This window comes from Galeopterus variegatus, unplaced genomic scaffold (assembly GCF_000696425.1).
Source record: "Galeopterus variegatus unplaced genomic scaffold, G_variegatus-3.0.2 Scaffold138, whole genome shotgun sequence".
Classification (NCBI taxonomy): Eukaryota; Metazoa; Chordata; class Mammalia; order Dermoptera; family Cynocephalidae; genus Galeopterus; species Galeopterus variegatus.
In genome coordinates, this window is record NW_007726249.1 from 236,546 (window position 1) to 254,469 (window position 17,924).

The 17,924-nt window shown below is 51.9% G+C and overlaps 1 protein-coding gene across 1 annotated transcript in view; it reads right to left on the reverse strand.

Annotated features, from left to right (window-relative positions):
• Positions 1-8,346, reverse strand: part of TNFRSF8 (tumor necrosis factor receptor superfamily, member 8) — a 52,010-nt gene extending 43,664 nt beyond the window's left edge. The window contains exon 1 of the mRNA XM_008589691.1: positions 8,265-8,346. The gene's annotated coding sequence lies outside the window, so the exon portion shown is untranslated. The remainder of the gene's footprint in view (positions 1-8,264) is intronic.
• Between the last annotated feature and the right edge of the window lie 9,578 nt (positions 8,347-17,924).

Consider the following 17,924-nt stretch of genomic DNA (forward strand, 5'->3'; position numbering starts at 1 on the left):
GTAAACACTGAGTTAACGCTGTCACAAGCCAAGAAACTACCAGAAGCTAGGAGAGAAGCTGGATCCTTCTCTTTGGCTTTCAAAGGGAACATGGCCCTGCCAATACCGTGATCTGGGACTTCCAGCCTCCAGAACTGTGAGACAATACATTTCTGTGGTTTAAGCCATTCGGCCTGTGGTACTTTGTTACAGCGGCCCCGGGAAACTGACACACATGTTCTTTGTGCAGGCTGACATGCATCTCAGCCCGCCTCTTCCTCTCCACTTCGTCCCACCAGGAACCTTCACATCCAGCCAGCTGAGGCGGAAATACCCTCTCCTTGTGGAACTTTCCTGTTCATCTGACCCCACCCAGATCCCCTCTCCGGGTCCTTTTCAAATCACCTCCCAGCACCAGACGCTGTTCTGGGGTGAGCTTTAGAAACCCTCTACTGCAGGAAATGCACTCCAGGGCTAAGCGTGGCAAATCTGGTGGAGGGATTATTATTTCAGTCTGCTCACATTTACTGCCTGGGACATTTGTGCCCCAGGCATTGATGTAGGGACTGGAGAAGATGAGGTCCCTGCTCCCATGGACCTGACACTCTAGCCTGGGGAGGTGAGACAAGCAAGTAGAGAAATAAATTAGCAAGTTGGTTTCCAATGTGGACATGAATGCTGATGGAAATAAAGCAGGAGCCATGAGAGAGAAAGGCGGGGGGACGAAGTGAAAGCTCTAGAGAGCCAGGGGGAGGCCTTGCTGCCACCCAAACGATGGAAGGTGGCAGCCCTGCAGGGGGCTGGGGGGAGAGCGTTCCAGGCAGAGGGAACCACTGGAGCAACGGCCTGAGGGAAGAGCAGGCGTGGCGTGTGCGAAGACCGGAGAGGCCCGGGGGCTGGAGCAGAGCCAGCAAAAGAATGATGAGGCCTCGTCCATTTCTCTTGTTCTTTTCCCATTTTCCAGATAGATCGTCTCCACCGAGTATCGCTTTCATAATCAAAAACAGCGTGGTAAGAACGGCCCCGGGGCTGCGGGGCGTCTTAGAGCTGGTTCCCACGTGTCTCTCTGCCCTGACATGCCTCCAGCCCACACCCCACCCCCAGTCTCTGATCAGAGCTCTTCTGACCCTCCAGATGCTCTCCAAGTTTGTCCTGACATTCCCATCACCGCCTCTCAGCTCTGGCTCAGCATCGGGGCAGTCGGTCCACCCAGCCCCAGCTGCTTTGGCCCCAGGAACTCCCACATGGAGAGCTTCTTCTCCTGTCTAGGCTGCCAGCCCCTCCATCCTCCCCTCCCCAGTCCCCTTCACACCCTGTACTTTGGCCATATGAACCCTCCCCACCCCCACCCCCTTTCTTGAGTGACTTATCCTTGCTAACCTCCAGGTCTCTGCATACTCTGTGCTCTCCAACCACAGCGCGACCCCTCCCCACATTGGCCTGGCCAACTCCTGCTCATTTTCAGGACTCCTTTAGATGCCACCTCCTCAAGGAAGACTTCCTTGATTGCTCCAACCAGGTCAGGTCCCCCAGGAGTGTGTTCTCATGGCGCCCAGCAGCATCACTCCAGAGTCTAACAGCCTGTTGCAGCAAACATATTTTGGAAGGTCTTCCCAGCCTACAGGCCCTTCTAGAACTGCTCCCCACCCCACCCCTTGCCCTCTAGCAGTGGTCCAGGCCCTTGGGTAACCAGAGTCGAGGTGGACATCTGGATTTATCTGAGCTATCAGAAGCTTTCTTCTTATGCTTTGGAATTGGGGCGGAAAGACGCTTGTCAAGTGTCCCTCCTGGTGCCCTGAAAGAGACCTGCACACTGGGAAGGGGACTGTGCGCCAGCCAAGCTTGGCCAAGAGCAGGGAGGGTACAGAGAAAAAGAGAATGTCACAGACAGAAGGACTAGGGGAGGAAGAGGAGAGGAAGATGACAGGGGGAGGCAGGGAGAGGAAGAAAGAAACTGCCTGGTTCAGGCCAGTTTTCCAGGTCCTGCTTCCAAACCCTCATGAGGCACATTTGGGGTCTTTGACTCAGCCATGTGTCTTTTCAATAAAGTCCTCCTGTAAACGGCTGCTGCCAGGCCCCACCCACCATAACCCCTCTCCTCACTATTTCCACCCACTCCTGCCCTCTCCCTACTGTGGGTTTCAGCTTCTCCAAGCCCCCACGGCCCGCTCTGCCAGCACGCGGCAGGCCAGACCTGCCAAGGAGTCAGCCCCCCAGGAGCAGCCCTCCGCCGTCGGCTCCCAGAGCCCCCAGCAGGAAAGCCCCAGCTGCCTACAGCAGTGACCGGGTGGACAGCACTGCTTTATGCTGCCTTCTCTTCCCTGTGTCACTTCACTTCCCAGTCGATCCCCCAAACAACCTACTTGTGCTTGAATCATTGTCTCAAAGTCTGTGCATTAGTTTGCTCAAGCTGCTGTAACAAAGAACCACGGACCAGGGGCTTAAGCAGCAAAAATGTATTGTCTCACAGTTCTGGAGGCCAGAAATCCAAGATGAAGGTGCTGCCAGTGTTGAGGCCTCTTTCCCTGGCTTGCAGATGGCTGTCTTCTCCCTGTGTCCTCCCGTGGTCATCCTTCTGTAGGTGTTTGTGTCCTGACTACCTCTTCATATAAGGACACCAGTCAGATCGGATTAAGGCCCACCCCAACGACCTCATTTTCACTTAATTAGCTTTTTAAAGATCCTAAGTGCAAATACAGTCACATTCTGAGGTACTGGGGGTTAGGACTCCTATATATGAAAGGGGGGACTCAATTTAACCCTTAACAGTTTGCTTCTGGAGAAACTCAAACTACGACACCCCCTTTTCTTACAAGCAGACAGAAGGTCTCAAAGCTGGTGTCATATCTGTCTTATTGAGACGGAGCCCATGAGGGCGAGATGATATCTGCCCTCCCATGTNGTCATATCTGTCTTATTGAGACGGAGCCCATGAGGGCGAGATGATATCTGCCCTCCCATGTCGAATCTCCAGTGCCTAGTAGAGAGCAAATGCTCAGAACATACTGGATGAATGAATGAATGAATGAATGAATGAATGGATGGATGGGTGGATGGGTGGAGGGACGGATGGGTGAATGGGTGGATGGAAAGATGGATAACTGGATGGATGGATGGATCGATAGGTGGGTGGATGGATGTATGAGTGGATGGGTGGATGGAAAGATGGATGAGTGGATTGATGGATGGACGGATAGGTGAGTGGATGGATGGGTGGATGGATGGATGGATGGATGGATGGGTGGATGGATGGATAGGTGGGTGGGTAGATGGATAGGTGGGTGGGTGGATGGATGATGAATGAATGAATGGATGGATGGGTGGGCGGATGGGTGAATCTCCAGTGCCTAGTAGAGAGCAAATGCTCAGAACATACTGGATGAATGAATGAATGAATGAATGGATGGATGGGTGGATGGGTGGATGGACGGATGGGTGAATGGGTGGATGGAAAGATGGATAACTGGATGGATGGATCGATCGATAGGTGGGTGGATGGATGGATGAGTGGATGGGTGGATGGAAAGATGGATGAGTGGATGGATGGATGGACGGATAGGTGAGTGGATGGATGGGTGGATGGATGGATGGATGGATGGATAGGTGAGTGGATGGATGGATAGGTGGGGGGGTAGATGGATAGGGGGGGGGGTGGATGGATGATGAATGAATGAATGGATGGATGGGTGGGCGGATGGGTGGGTGGATGGATGGATGGATGGATAGGTGAGTGGATGGATGGATAGGTGGGGGGGTAGATGGATAGGGGGGGGGGTGGATGGATGATGAATGAATGAATGGATGGATGGGTGGGCGGATGGGTGGGTGGATGGATGGATGGATGGATAGGTGAGTGGATGGATGGATAGGTGGGGGGGTAGATGGATAGGGGGGGGGGTGGATGGATGATGAATGAATGAATGGATGGATGGGTGGGCGGATGGGTGGGTGGATGGATGGATGGATGGATGGGTGGGTGGATGGATGGACCTCTGAGGTGGAGCCGGGGCTGTCACAGAGAAGAGTATGCTGGGCAACTCAGCCATATTCATTCATTTAAAAATTTAGTGACAGGGCGGGCCCCTGGCTCACTTGGGAGAGTGCGATGCTGACAACACCAAGGCCACGGGTTCGGATCCCTATATAGGGATGACCTGTTAGCTCACTGGGTGAGCGTGGTGCTGACAACACCAAGTCAAGGGTTAAGATCCCCTTACCGGTCATCTTTAAAAATAAATAAATAAAAGTAAAAATAAATTTAGTGAGCACCTGCTATGTGCCAAGCTTGTGGTCAGGGCTGGGGATCCCACAGGAGGACAGACAATGGGCAAGTCACGACAAGCCGAGGGAGCGTTAGGGAAGTGGGATGCGGCAGGCCGGAGAGCCCAGAGCACAGGCACCCGAGCTGGTTGGGGTCAGGGAGGGCAGACGATGAAGTGAAGGCTGAGGGAGGAAGAGGAGTTAGTCAAGTGCAGACAGAAGGCAGTGGGGGCTCGGAGGCTTTGTGAGAGGAGGCTGTGCCGGGACAAGTGTCAGAGGGCAAAAGGGAGCCCAGCATACTTGGCCAAAGCCTGGGTGTGACAGGGACGGTGGGATGGAAGGAGGTCAGCAAGGGCAGCAGCTGTCACTCCAGCCCTGCAGGTCCCTGTAAGGAACTGGGCTTTATCCCAGGGCAGTGGGAGCCAGGAGAGCCCCCTGAAACCCCCCTCCTCCTCTTTCCTGCTCACAGCCCTTGGAGAAACCCTCAGCTCCTGGGACAAGATGGCATATACCCTCCTGGCCCCAAACCAGCCATGCTCACAGCCCAACACTCGGCCTGGCTTCACATCTCCCCTCCACCCCAACCTGGGCAGGCCTCCATCATCTGCAGGGAGACCCCTTCCTGTGGGGAACAGGTCTGGGCTCAAAGGGGAGGCCTGGCCCAGGACCATCGGAGCTTCACTGATAAGTTCCCCTGCTCTCCACATGCAATGCCTCGGGGTCAGTATCACGTGAGGGTGAAGGGCTCAGGATTGTGCTTTAGACAGCCAAGGTTGAGACCTGGCTGAGCCACTTGCTAGCATGTGACCTTGAGCAGATCCCTGAACCCCTCCATGTCCAAGCTTCTTCTCTGGGTTTCCTATCAGGATTCAAGCTCATGTAGATTAAGGGCTGGGCACAGGAGCTGGTGACAACACGCTGGGTCACTGCCACAAGTCTGTGAGTGAGCTCCCTGTCACCAAGGGTATGTAAGCAGAAACTGCTGATGGCTGTCAGGAATGCTAGAAAGGGCATCGCAGGCCTGGGTGAGGGGAGGGATTTGATGACATCTAAACTTCTCAATATCAAAGGTCTCACTTCCTTCCTGCACCAACCCACCCACGTGCAAACTCTGCCACACAGCTGAGCGCTGATTGCAGAGGGCGGGCAAAATGTCAGAAATTTCCCCGAGAGACCAGAGATCGAGGGAGGGGTTTTTGTGGGTTTTTCATGTTTCTTCTCTGGCTTGCCAGGAAGCACAGGGTCAATAAAACTCCCGCTAAATGCCCCACCCACCGCACCAGCATGGGTGTTCAGCCACCCCCACGACTGGCCTTGGAGAGGGCAACTGGGAGGAAGGGAGCCCACTCTTCCTAAGTCACAGCTTCTAAGTGGAGGGAGCCTGTAACCCAGGTTGTCTGTCTTTCCACCCACTTCCCGTCACAGCCCCACCAGGCTGGAGTCAAAGGGGCCAGAGCAGGGTGGGAAGGAAGTATCCGTCTTTCTCCCGTGACTGGGATGGTGGGTCGTCTGGGAAGTCACAGAGCACTACGGGCCACACCGCATCAGATGTAGAAAGGTGAAAGCCCTGAGAGTGGGCCCTGGGCGAAGTCATGTGGGAACCAGCCACCCAGCCCCTGGGCTGGCGGGGATGGCCTCACGGAGGCAGGGGTGCTGGGATGGCAGCTGGTAACGATGGTAGGGCAGGGCGTGTCCAAGGGCCCAGAGGCTTGAAAGTGCACAGCAGTTTCTGTAGAAAGGCCAAGGGAGAAAACACTGGGAAGGTGAAAAGTGACTCCAATATAAGAACAAGCAATAACTATTTGTTGGATGGATGGGTAAGTGGATGGAAGAGTAGATGAGAAGAGGGATGGGAGAGGGGTGGGTAGACTGATGGGGGATGGGTGGGAGGGAACGTGAGGGAAATGGAAGGGGGATGGTACTATGGACTGAACTGTGTTTCCCAAAGTTCATATGTTGAAACCCTAACCCCCAATGTGACTGTGTTTGGAAGATGGAGCTTTTAGGAGGTAATTAAGTTAAATGAGGTCATAAGAATGGGCCCTAATCCAATAGGGTTAGTGGCCTTATTTGAAGATGGAGAGAAAGAGAGAGAGAGATCTACCATGAGAAGGCAGCAGTCTGCAAGCCAGGAAGAGAGCCCTCACCAGAAACTAAACCCTGCCAGAAACTTGATCTTGGACCTTCCAGCCTCTAGAACTGTGAGAAGATAAACGTCTGTATTTCATTATGGCAGCCCCAGCAGACTGCTAATGGGTAGTTGGAGGAAAGTTGGATGGGAGGAAGAGTGGGGAGGGGGATGGGAGGGACATGGTGTGTGGTGGACAGGTACAAGGACAGGTGGCTGGCTGGCCAGTGAAGCACTGAAGTCCCAAGAACTGAAAAACGCATGTGGACTCACTTGACATATCACTCAAAATAAACATTAAACCATAAAATAAAGGCAAGAAAGTTCAACAAAGTTCCACTCTCCCCCTGCAATGACTACATCAAATTATTTTTGGAAATAGAAAACATCAAATTCTTTCCCAGAATTTTTTTTTGGCAGCTGGCTGGTATGGGGATCTAAACCCTTCACCTTGGTGTTATCAGCACCGTGCTCTAACCAAGTGAGCTAACCAGCCACCTCCTCCCGAAATGTTTCCCTCTGTCCTTTGGTGGCCTGAGCCTGGGATTGGTCTGAATCTTGTGGGGGAGTTAAGAGGCCACAGGTTTAGGAACAGACCGCCCGGGGCTCCGACCCAGCCCTGGCCACATACCATTGATGACCTTGTGTGTCACAGCCTGTCACCACACTCCAGACAGCAAGGCTGGGAGGACCAGATAATAGGCAGATGGGTCCCTTCCCCTCCCCACCATCAGGAAGCCCAATGACTTGCCATTCGCAAAGCAAGCGGCAGTTACAATGAACCAGTCACAGACTTCCTCCCATCCCCCACTGGCATAACTAATGTCTTTCCTCCCTTGTGACAACCTCTGTTCCCAGAGATCTGAGACCACAGTTCATCTTTATCTCATACCCCACCCATCTAAGGCCACTGGAAGTACTTGGCCACTTTGGATAACAACCCCAGGGGATGGCAACGCCCCACGACCTTGTGCAAGTCGCTCACCTCCCCAGGCCTGAGCTCCATCTGCAAAATGGGAAGGACATGCTCATCTCTATTCCAGAGGATTTCCTGATAACCTGTGAGGACTCAGTCACTGTACTGGGGGTGAGGAAGCATTCCAGAAGGCAAGCACTGCTCAGGGAGACTGATCCCTGAGAAATCTATGGTCCGGGTCATCTGGGAACAAACGCGTGCTCTGGGCTGGAGCAGAGAAGAATGGCAAAGGGCTTCCAGGACCCAGAAATGAGGGGAGGTCAGGGGGATGTTGACAGCACAGGCTCTGGGGGTCACTGAGCCCTGGGCTCCAGCCCCAGCCAGCTCTGCCATTTCCCAGCTTTGTGACCTTGGGCAAGTTGCCTAACCTTGCTGAGCCCCAATAGCCTCAGCTGCAAAATGGGAAGAATAAAAGATTGTCGTGAGGACTTGATGAGATGAGGCACACATGCAAGGTCTCAGCCTGGTGTATAGTAAGTGTTCAATAAGGAGCACCTCTAAGTGGAAAACAAAAACTCTCGGAGATGGACTTCCTTCCCTATGGCAGCAACAAACCTAGTCTCCTGATTCTACCAGCCCAAGATTGTCGTGAGGACTTGATGAGATGAGGCACGCATGTAAGGTCTCAGCCTGGTGTATAGTAAGTGTTCAATAAGGAGCACCTCTAAGTGGAAAACAAAAACACTCGGAGATGGACTTCCTTCCCTATGGCAGCAACAAACCTAGTCTCCTGATTCTACCAGCCCTACACTTCTAAGAGTCTCCAGATTCTGTGACATTAGGGATGGCCTTCGGGAGCCTGTAGCCAATTATGGCAATGGTAATTGGCTCCCATTTTCCCAATTCACCAATCCTCCCCAGAGGGTCATAACTTGAGGACAAAAATCTGCCCTCATCCTCACCCCAAGAAACCCCACTCACCTGAGGGGCAGCGGTAACAGCACCTCCCAGTAGCCTTGTCGTAGTAGTGGCTGGGGGCTCCGGCACAGGTGTCCTCGAGTGGTCGATCCTGGAGAGTCAGACAAGCTGGTGAGGCCAGGTAGGTCCTACACATCCAGCCTCCCTCTGGCCCCTTCTGTCCCAGGAGGCCTGGGGTCCACTCGCTGTCAAGGCCAGCCTGAGAATGAGCCTCACATTATATTGGATTTTGTATGTGTATGTTTTTTTGGTGTCTGGACGGTTTGGGGAAGTGCACCCTTCACCATGGTGTTAAAAGACAGTGCTCTAACCAGCTGAGCCAAAAACCAGGGAGTCTCCCTGGACTCTCTCCTCTCACACTGGCATACAACCCATCAGCAAATTCTCGTGGCCTTCTTGGGGCCATTACCCCCACTGCCTCTACCTGCTCCCAGTCACCAACCCTACCCCCCAACCCTGGATTCACATAGTTGCCTCCTGTTTGGTCTCTGGGATGGCCCTGGCAATACAGATTTCCAGAAAACCTGTTTGTTGAAGTCTAACACACCCATACAGAAAAGTGTGCAGATCTCAAGTGCACTGCATGCTGCATTTTTACAGGATGAACTCACTGTGCAACCACACCCAGATCAAAAGATGGACCTTCGGCAGCCAGCACTCTCCCTCGGGCACCTTCCCATGCACCGCCCCTGGAATTTACCCACCAACCTATGACTTCTACATTGTAGATTACTTTTGTCTGCTTTTGAATTTTACATAGGAACAACCATACAGTCTGTTCCCTTGCAACTGGTTTCTTTAATTCAACACTATATTGTGAGAATCATTCACATTGTTGCAAATAGCAGTGGTGCATGCAGGGCTGTTGCTTTGCAGTGTTGCATAGACCAATAAGCACGAGTTATTTATCTGCTCTACTCCTGATAGACTTTTGGGTTGTTTCTACTTTTATTATGAATAGTGCTGCCAGGAATATTCCTATACATACAAGTATATTTCGGTTCCCCAAAAATGTACTCATTGCTGTTGGATATATATACTTAGGAGCGGAATTGCTGAGTCACAAAGTACGAGTATGCTCAGCCCTAATAGAGTCTCCACCCAGTTTTCTAAGGTATTTTACCAACAGGCACTTCACTGCAGTGTGAGACTTCCGGTTGCTTCACATCCTTGTCAACACTTGGTGGTGTCAGTTTTCAAAACTTTAGCCATTTTGGTGGATATGTAGTAATAGCTCATTATGGTTTTTATTTGCATTTCTCTCGTGAGTAATGTTGTTAGGTACCTTTTCCCACGTTTTTTAGGCATTTAGATAGTCTTTCTTGTAAGGCCTGTTCAGGTCTTGTGCCCAATTTTTTTAAAAAAATGGGTTATCTGACCTTTCTTATTGATGTGCGGGAGTTCTTTATATATTCTAGACACACGTCCTTTGCTGACTATGTGCCCTGCCAGGGTCTTCTCCCATTCTGTGGCTTTTCACTGTCTTAATGGAGTCTTTTGATGAACAGATGATCTTAGTGTTAATGAAGTATGGTTTATCCATCTTTTCCTTTATGGTTAATGCCCTTTTTTGTCTTGTTTAGGACAAAAAAAAAAAAAAAGGGAAAGGGCATAAGGAAATATTTGCCCATCCAATGTTATTTAGATATTCTCCTACATTATCTTCTAGATGATGATGTTAACCTTTCGTATCTAGGCTTCATTTTTGTGCATGGTGTGAGGTAAGGGTCAAAGTTAATCTTTTCTGACAATATGTGTTTTTAACAAGCTTTCCCTCATGTTTCTAGGGTTCTCTAAAGTTAAGCCCCACTGTGAGAAGGGGTTCAAGAGAGGAAACTCTCTGCTGAGATCCTAAGGAAGGAATTTTGTCCTTTCTGATAGAATGACAGGGGAGTGCCAAAGCGGGTTGCTAGGGAGACTCATTACAGGGAACTCCTGGAGGGAGGGAAGACACATGGGCTGTGTCCCCGCTCCATGTCTTTAGCATCCAGGATGGTGCCTGGCAGAGAGGAGGTGGGCACTCGTGGGATGGGGGGCTTTCTTGGCTTGGGGAAGGAAAGCAGAAGCCATTTTCCCCCAGAAGAGAGCCCTGTCTGACCTAAGGGGCTGCCTGACTCTTCTTTCTACTCGAGGAACCAGTGGAAATGAACAGATGAATGCTTCTGGTACATTCAGAGAGCAGCAAGGAGGCCAGTGTGGCTGGAAGGTGGATACATGAGGTGCTGCTTACATCGGTCTTTTTTCTTTTTGTATATCTGAAATAGGTCACCTTATAGTTTGAAATAATAAATATAACCTGATATTTTCACAGCACAGTCACATGGCACTTGTGTGTCTCCTTTTTCCCTTAATCCAGAGCCCAGGGCCTGTACCCTCCTCCCCATACCACGCCTAGCCTCCTCCCTCCAGCAGGATTGCATTCCTCTTGAGTCACTCAGGGGGCTGCCGGGAGCCTCTCCAGCGGCAGGGACATGCCAGGACAACCTGAGGTTCTTCCTGACTCACAGCATCTCACCAAGTGAGCTCGGAAGCCTACGGCTGGGGTGGCTGGGGTGGGAGGGTTCAGCCCTGCCAGTCCTGCTGAGTGTGGGGGAAATTCTGGGTCCTTGCCCTGGGTTTTCCCTCCTGCCTGCCAACTCATCTCATCAGCAGCTACGGAGTCTCAGGAGGCCAGGGTCCCAGGCCCTGCCTCACTCTGCTGGGGCTTGGGAGGCAGCTGCAGGGAGTCTGGCTGCTTGCCCTTACCTCCTGCCACCGCTCCCTGGGACAATGAAGGGGTGAGGGTACAGAGAAGAGTAGGGAACGCATGGCATTGGGTGCCTGGCCTCAAATGCCTGCTTTCACAGAACTCCTGTATGCCACCCTCCACCCTGTGGGGCAAGATCACCACCCCATGTTACAGATGAGGAAACTGCAGCCCAGAGAGGTACAGCCACCTGCCGAAGGTCACACAGCAACTAAGGGCAGAAAGGAGATTTGACCTTCACCATGTCCCCAAATCTCTCCCTCTCTCTGGGCCACAGGCTGCCCATCTTTAAAATAAAAAAGCCCAATGTACTGAGAAGGACACCATATCACCACATGGTCTTCCTACCCAAAATCCACAATCCAAGTAAAATAAGGAGGAAACATCAGACAAACCCAAACTGAGGGACTTTCTACAAAACAAGAGGCCTGAATTCCTTTAAAATATCAGTGAAGGAAACATAAGAAGAGCTGAGGAATGTTCCAGAATAAAGGAGACTAAAGACAGAGACTTGACGCTGAATTCAATGCCTGGATTGGATCCTGAATCGGGGCAGGGGGAGGGGATCGCTATAATGAACAGTATTGGGATACCGGGTGAAATCTGAGTATGGACTTTATATTTGGGTGTGTTGTATCGATATGGAAGGCCTGAATCTGATAACCGGTTCATGTCAGAGGTGTCCTTGTTGTAGAAGAAACGTGCTGAAATATTTAGGGATGAAGGGTCAAAATGTCTGCAACTCACCTGCGAATAGTTCAGCAAGAGAAAACAGTACTAATGATAATGTGTTTATATATAAAAAGAGAGAGAGAGAAATAAAGCAAACATACAAAACCACATATGTAAATGACAGCACCTAAATGCTCAGGAGGTGGCCTTTCTTTTCGACAGGAATTCCGTGTAAATCCATGGCTTGCCACCAGGGGCCGCAGTCTTCCTGCTGTTGCGAGGGGCCCTGGGAGCTCAGCCGCAATGTCCAGCACGTGCCCCTCAGAGCCCCATGAAGGGAGTAGAGGACCTGGGAGTCCCACTGTCTATGTGGGGCTTACTGAGGAAGGAGCCAGCCCCACTAACCCCATGGAGAGGAACTGGGCCCCAAATTCCCCCAACCATTGCAGAGAGGTAGGTGGGGCCCTGCTGAGCCGCATCCCCCAATGTCCACCCCAGATGTCCCCCAGCCACTGTAGCTAGCCTTCTCCAGCAAAGACACTGGAGAATTTGTTTTTTGGCCTATGAAGTCATCGCTTTACAAGAGCCCAGAAAATAGGGTCAATTCAACGGACGCGTGTTGTAAAGAAAATAGCAGTTATTGAACCCAGTGGCCCTGTGAGACCCTATTACCATGGAAGCCGGCTCCCAGAGGTGAAGAGCCCTGCCCAAGAACACCCCGTGTGGCCGGGCACAGAAGCTGAGCCCAAAGAAAGAAGCGTAAAGGCTGCATCGTTTTGCTTCCGGCAGGAAAAATAATTCTAATTGGCAACAACTATCATCCCATTTGACAGATGGGGAAACTGAGACACAGAGAAAGTTAATTTGCCCAAAGTCACACAGCTAGGCAGAGTGTTAGAGCCAGGATTTGGCCCCGAGCTGTCCTGCACATGTTCTTATCCACCAGGCTCCGCTGCCTGGGGTGGGGGGTGCTGCAGTTCAAGACTCCGAGAGCTCCCAGAACTCCCCCGACCCTCCCCAGGAGACTGACTGCTTTTCAAAATGCTCCCTTCTCCCTGATTCCCAACCTGTCACTACTCCTGTCTGTTTAACCAGCAGTTTTACCCTCAAATCCACCAGCTCTTCCTCACCTCCCTGCCATCTGAACTTGACAGTGGCCATCCGAGGGTCCCCTTACATCCACCCAGTCCCAGAGCTGGGAGGTAAGCCGCACCCCTCCCCCCAGCACTAGTGCTCTAACACCTGATTGCTCAAGGTGAGGCTCCTGGACCTCATCCGCACCACCTGGGAATTTTCTGCAAATGCAGAAGCCTGGGCCCCACCCCAGGCCTACCTAATCGGAATCTGCATTTTAACAAGATCCTCAGGGGAGTCGCATGCACTTTAAAGTTTGAGAAGTGCCAGTCTCACAGAAGCTGAGCCCAAAGAAAGAAGCGTAAAGGCTGCATCGTTTTGCTTCCGGCAGGAAAAATAATTCTAATTGGCAACAACTATCATCCCATTTGACAGATGGGGAAACTGAGACACAGAGAAAGTTAATTTGCCCAAAGTCACACAGCTAGGCAGAGTGTTAGAGCCAGGATTTGGCCCCGAGCTGTCCTGCACATGTTCTTATCCACCAGGCTCCGCTGCCTGGGGTGGGGGGTGCTGCAGTTCAAGACTCCGAGAGCTCCCAGAACTCCCCCGACTCTCCCCAGGAGACTGACTGCTTTTCAAAATGCTCCCTTCTCCCTGATTCCCAACCTGTCACTACTCCTGTCTGTTTAACCAGCAGTTTTACCCTCAAATCCACCAGCTCTTCCTCACCTCCCTGCCATCTGAACTTGACAGTGGCCATCCGAGGGTCCCCTTACATCCACCCAGTCCCCACATCCCATTCACAGTGCTGACACCGTAGGGATCTTTTGAAAACACAGATCCGATCTCCTCCTCTCCACCCTGTTGAAGATACTCAGGTGGCTCCCAACCCAACTATGAATAAAGCCCAAGGTCCTGACCTTGGCCCGAGAGGCCCTGCCCCAGCTGCCTCGACCCTCCTCACCTTCCTGTGCACCCTGAGCCCTGTCCCACCAGCCTCTTCCGCTTCTCCACAGGCCCCCACTCCCTCCCTCCTGCAGCCTTGCACATGCTGTTCCCCTGCACACCCCATTCCCCTCATCCAGTGCACCCCAGCTCATCCTCGAGACCTCATTCACCCATGTCCCTTCCTCAGGGAAGCCCTCTGTGATCACCCCTGTCCAGGTCAGGTCTCAGCAGCTAGATCAAGGTGTCAGCAGGTCCGCACCCTTATCAAAGGCTCTAGGGGAGAATCCATTTCCTTGCTCCCTAAGGTTGTTGGCAGAATCAGTTCCTTGTGGGTGTAGGACTGAGGTCCTGTTTCTTTGCTGACTGCCAGCTGAGAGTTGTTCACAGCTTCCAGAGACTGCCACCTGCCTTGGCACATGGCCCTCTTCCTCCATCTGCAAAGCCAGCAATGGGGGACTGAGCCCTCCTGTCACATCTCTCTCTTCTCTATATCACCTCTTTCTAACACAGCCAGGAAGCGTTCTCTGCTTTTAAAGACTCATGTGATTAGACTGGGCCCATACTGATAATCCAGAATGACCTCCCCATCTCAAGATCCATACCCTTGATTATATCAATGAAGTCCCTTTTGCCTTTAAGAAACATAGTCACAGGTTCCAGGGATTAGGGTGTGGACATTTTAGAGGACTATTATTCTGCTGACCACATGCTACTCATAAGTAACCACACTCATAAATAACCACTAGATTATACTGCAATAGGCTGGGCTTTGTCACCTCCTAATCCTGGGGAACTCTGAACCCCTCTCTCCACCCTGAGTACTCACCTGAGCTCCAGACTAAGAGACCACTTGAGACAAAAGTCATCCATCCTCCTCCCCCAGCTTAGCAGTCCCACAGGTTCACAGTCTGTCCCTGGCTGCATGCCACATCCCTCACAGTGGTCACACCTGTATGCAGGAGCCAGGCTGAGTCTCCCCCAGTTCCTGCCCCAGCTGAGGAAGAGTGTGCCTGGGTGCATGCTGCCTGGCATGGAGATAAAACCCAAAGACAGCAGACACAGAAACAGCCATAGATGGGTCCTGGAGCCCCTGGCTGGAAGGAACCCCAGGAATAGATGCACATGTTTGAGATGAAGTTTACGAGAATTGTAGTCATCCTCACTGGGCACCTACCTACCATGTGCGTTGGAAGAAGATGAGAGTGGGTCTATGGTCAGCAGAACAGCACCCCTCCCAAAGGTGCCCACGTCCTAATCCCCAGAACCTATGAATATGTCACCTGACATAGCAAAGGGTAATTAAGGTGGCAGATGGCATTGAGATTGCTAAGCAGCTGACCTTGACATGGGAGATTATCTCGGATTATCAGAGTGAGCCCAATGTACTCACAAGGGTTCTTAAAACTACAAGAGGCAGGCAGCAGAGAGATTCAGAGAGTGAGAAAGAGACGTGACGAGGACAGAAGCAGGGTCAGGGAGATGCTGGCCGTGCGACGCAGGAAGGGGCCACGAGCCGAGGAATTCAGGTGGCCTCCAGAGGCTGGAAAAGGCAAGGGGATGGAGAAGATTTTAGCCCAGTGACAATCACTTTGGATTTATGAACTACAGAACTGTCAGATAATAATTTGTGGTGTTTTAAGTGGAGTTTGTGGTAATAACAGCCACAACAGGAAACTAATGGAAAACAGAGCCCCAACTGAGAAGATGAAGAATAAACCTGAGTCGCCTTCCAAACTGCCCAGCACGAAGCAGGCACTGGACGAGGCACTGGAACCAGTAAAAGGCCAGCTCTAGACAGCTAGGTTTCACGAGGACAGCTCCCAGCACGGGCACACGGGAGACATTAAATAAATGCAAGATGGAGAATCCAGCAGATAGGAACAGAAAAACACACGGATCACTAATGCAAAGCAGAATATCACAAGTATCATGAGATAAGCAGAGAAGAACTAATTTGGGGGGTTCATGGCAAATCCTTGTAGGAGGAGCACTCCCATTTATCCTGGGAGGACGGGCGAGACTGTGATCGGAGGAAAGGCAGGCGGGCGGACAGCGGGCTCAGCAGAGGCACAGGTGCAGAGGCAGGAAAGAGGGGCACAGAGGGACACACGGCATCTCACAGGCTGGACACGGGACAGGAGAGGAGGCCCAGGACTCACGGCAGGGCCTTTGACAAGTCCGCACTTAACTGTCATTTCCCAAATAGGATGTCATCAAATGCTGGGTCTACAGGATGTCAACAGATGACAGGCAAAACAAAATACAAACAAACCAAAAAATCCCTCTGGATTCCACTTGAGAGGTTTTAAATTGCAGGGCTTCTCAGAGCCTTCGATACGCTTGCTTCCTCTCTGATTCTCCAAGGAAAGGTTTGGGGGCAGACAGACAAAATGTACATTGTTTTCCAAACTCAGACACAGAACCCTTTTCTCACAGAACCGCTATTCCCTGAAAGTGACTTTGGGAAATGTTGTCTTTGGCAATAGGGAGCCATGACATGTTTTAGAGCTAAGTTTCAGGTCAGCTAATATGGCAGGGGAAGGACAGGACCGAGCAGAGTAAGTCAGTGTTACCAAGGTCTGGCCTTGAGTCCAAATTCAACTGCTTAAGCCTCACTTGTTACTGGACCCTTCATGCCCTGCAGAAATCCTGCACCAGCTCAGTGAAGCAGTTGTGCGAACTGCAAGGTTCCTGAAAGTTCTGGGGCCACAGCAAGCGTCAGAACCACATGCTCAGCTATATGTCAGATGTGGTAAAAACCACCTCAGCCCTGGAATGACATTCCCCAGCAGCGAAAGCCACCAAAGGATGACAGCAGCTGCAAAGGGAAATGGAATGGAATTAAAGAGAAGGGGTGGGGTGGTCAGCTCCCCAGTAGGATTTGGCTTTCTGACCCTCCTGGGGGTGCCTAGGAGTCCTGCTCCAGCATCAGCCTGCTTGCCTAGAAGGGGCCTCTGTGTTTCGTCCACAATTTCCCTCTCCCAGCCTGCACCTGGGGGGCCAGGGGGGACAGAGCCCTGGACTGTTAGGACAGAGAGGACTCCTGGCGTGACCGCTGCAGCCCTGGCCCCCCTCACCCCACTCAGCCCAGAGAGTGCGCATGTCCTGGGTGGGAAGGTGATGGTTTGGTTTAGGAGTTTCTCTAAACTTAGAGGATTGGAACCACTTCAGGAGACTGTGCAGAGGCCCCACAACACTGCGCACTCCCCAAGTGCAGGAACCGCACCTGGCATGCAGCGGGCAATCAGGAAAGGTTCATGATATGAAGCTGTGGACCACGTCTCTGGGTGCTCTCAGCCCCCAGGAGGACCCAGACAACCTGAGTGAAACCTGCTGGTGGGGCTTCAAAAGCAAGCCCCAGGCCCTGCCCCTGCTGTTGAACCTGGCTCCCTTCCTCTGGCCCTTTCTGCTCTCTCCAGAGCCCTTGCAAAGCTGGTGATGACATTGGCACCATTTGTGGTGCAAAGCCTTACTTTCTCCTACCCTGAAAGCCTTCCCCTACTGCCCCAGGTCAAGGACAGGCCCCTCTGGGCTCCCACAGGCCGGGGACAGCTCCCCCCACGGTCCTGGCTACAACCTCCTTCATCTGCCTCTTCCCACACTGCCACCCCTCGAAGACAGCGACTGTGACTGGTCTATCTTCATTGCTGCATCTATAATCCCTAGCAGACAACAGGCGCTTAATAATGGCTCACCTTTACACAGCACTCACTATGTGCCAAGAGCTGTTCTCAGCAAATTAACACATATTAACTCTTATAATCCTTACAACAGCCCCACAAGGTAGTTACTATTATCGCCCCCATTTTATGGATGGGGAAACTGAGACACAGAGAGGCAACTTAACTTGCCTGAGGTCACCGTATGGTGAGTGTCGGAAGCACGGCATAAACTCGGCGGGCTGACTAAAAAGTCCATACCCTTGACCACATGTTGTATTGTCTCCCAAAAAGAGACTCTAAGGCAATGGGCCCGATTCAGCAAAATGGAATGTGGGTGGGTAGGATAACAGTCCCCCAAAGATGTCCACGTCCTAATCCCTAGAGCCTGGGAGTATGTTACTCCACATGGCAAAAGGGACTGTGCTGATGTGATTAATGCAGGATCTTGAGAGATGGTGATGATCCTGGATCANGGGCTCCCACAGGCCGGGGACAGCTCCCCCCACGGTCCTGGCTACAACCTCCTTCATCTGCTTCTTCCCACACTGCCACCCCTCG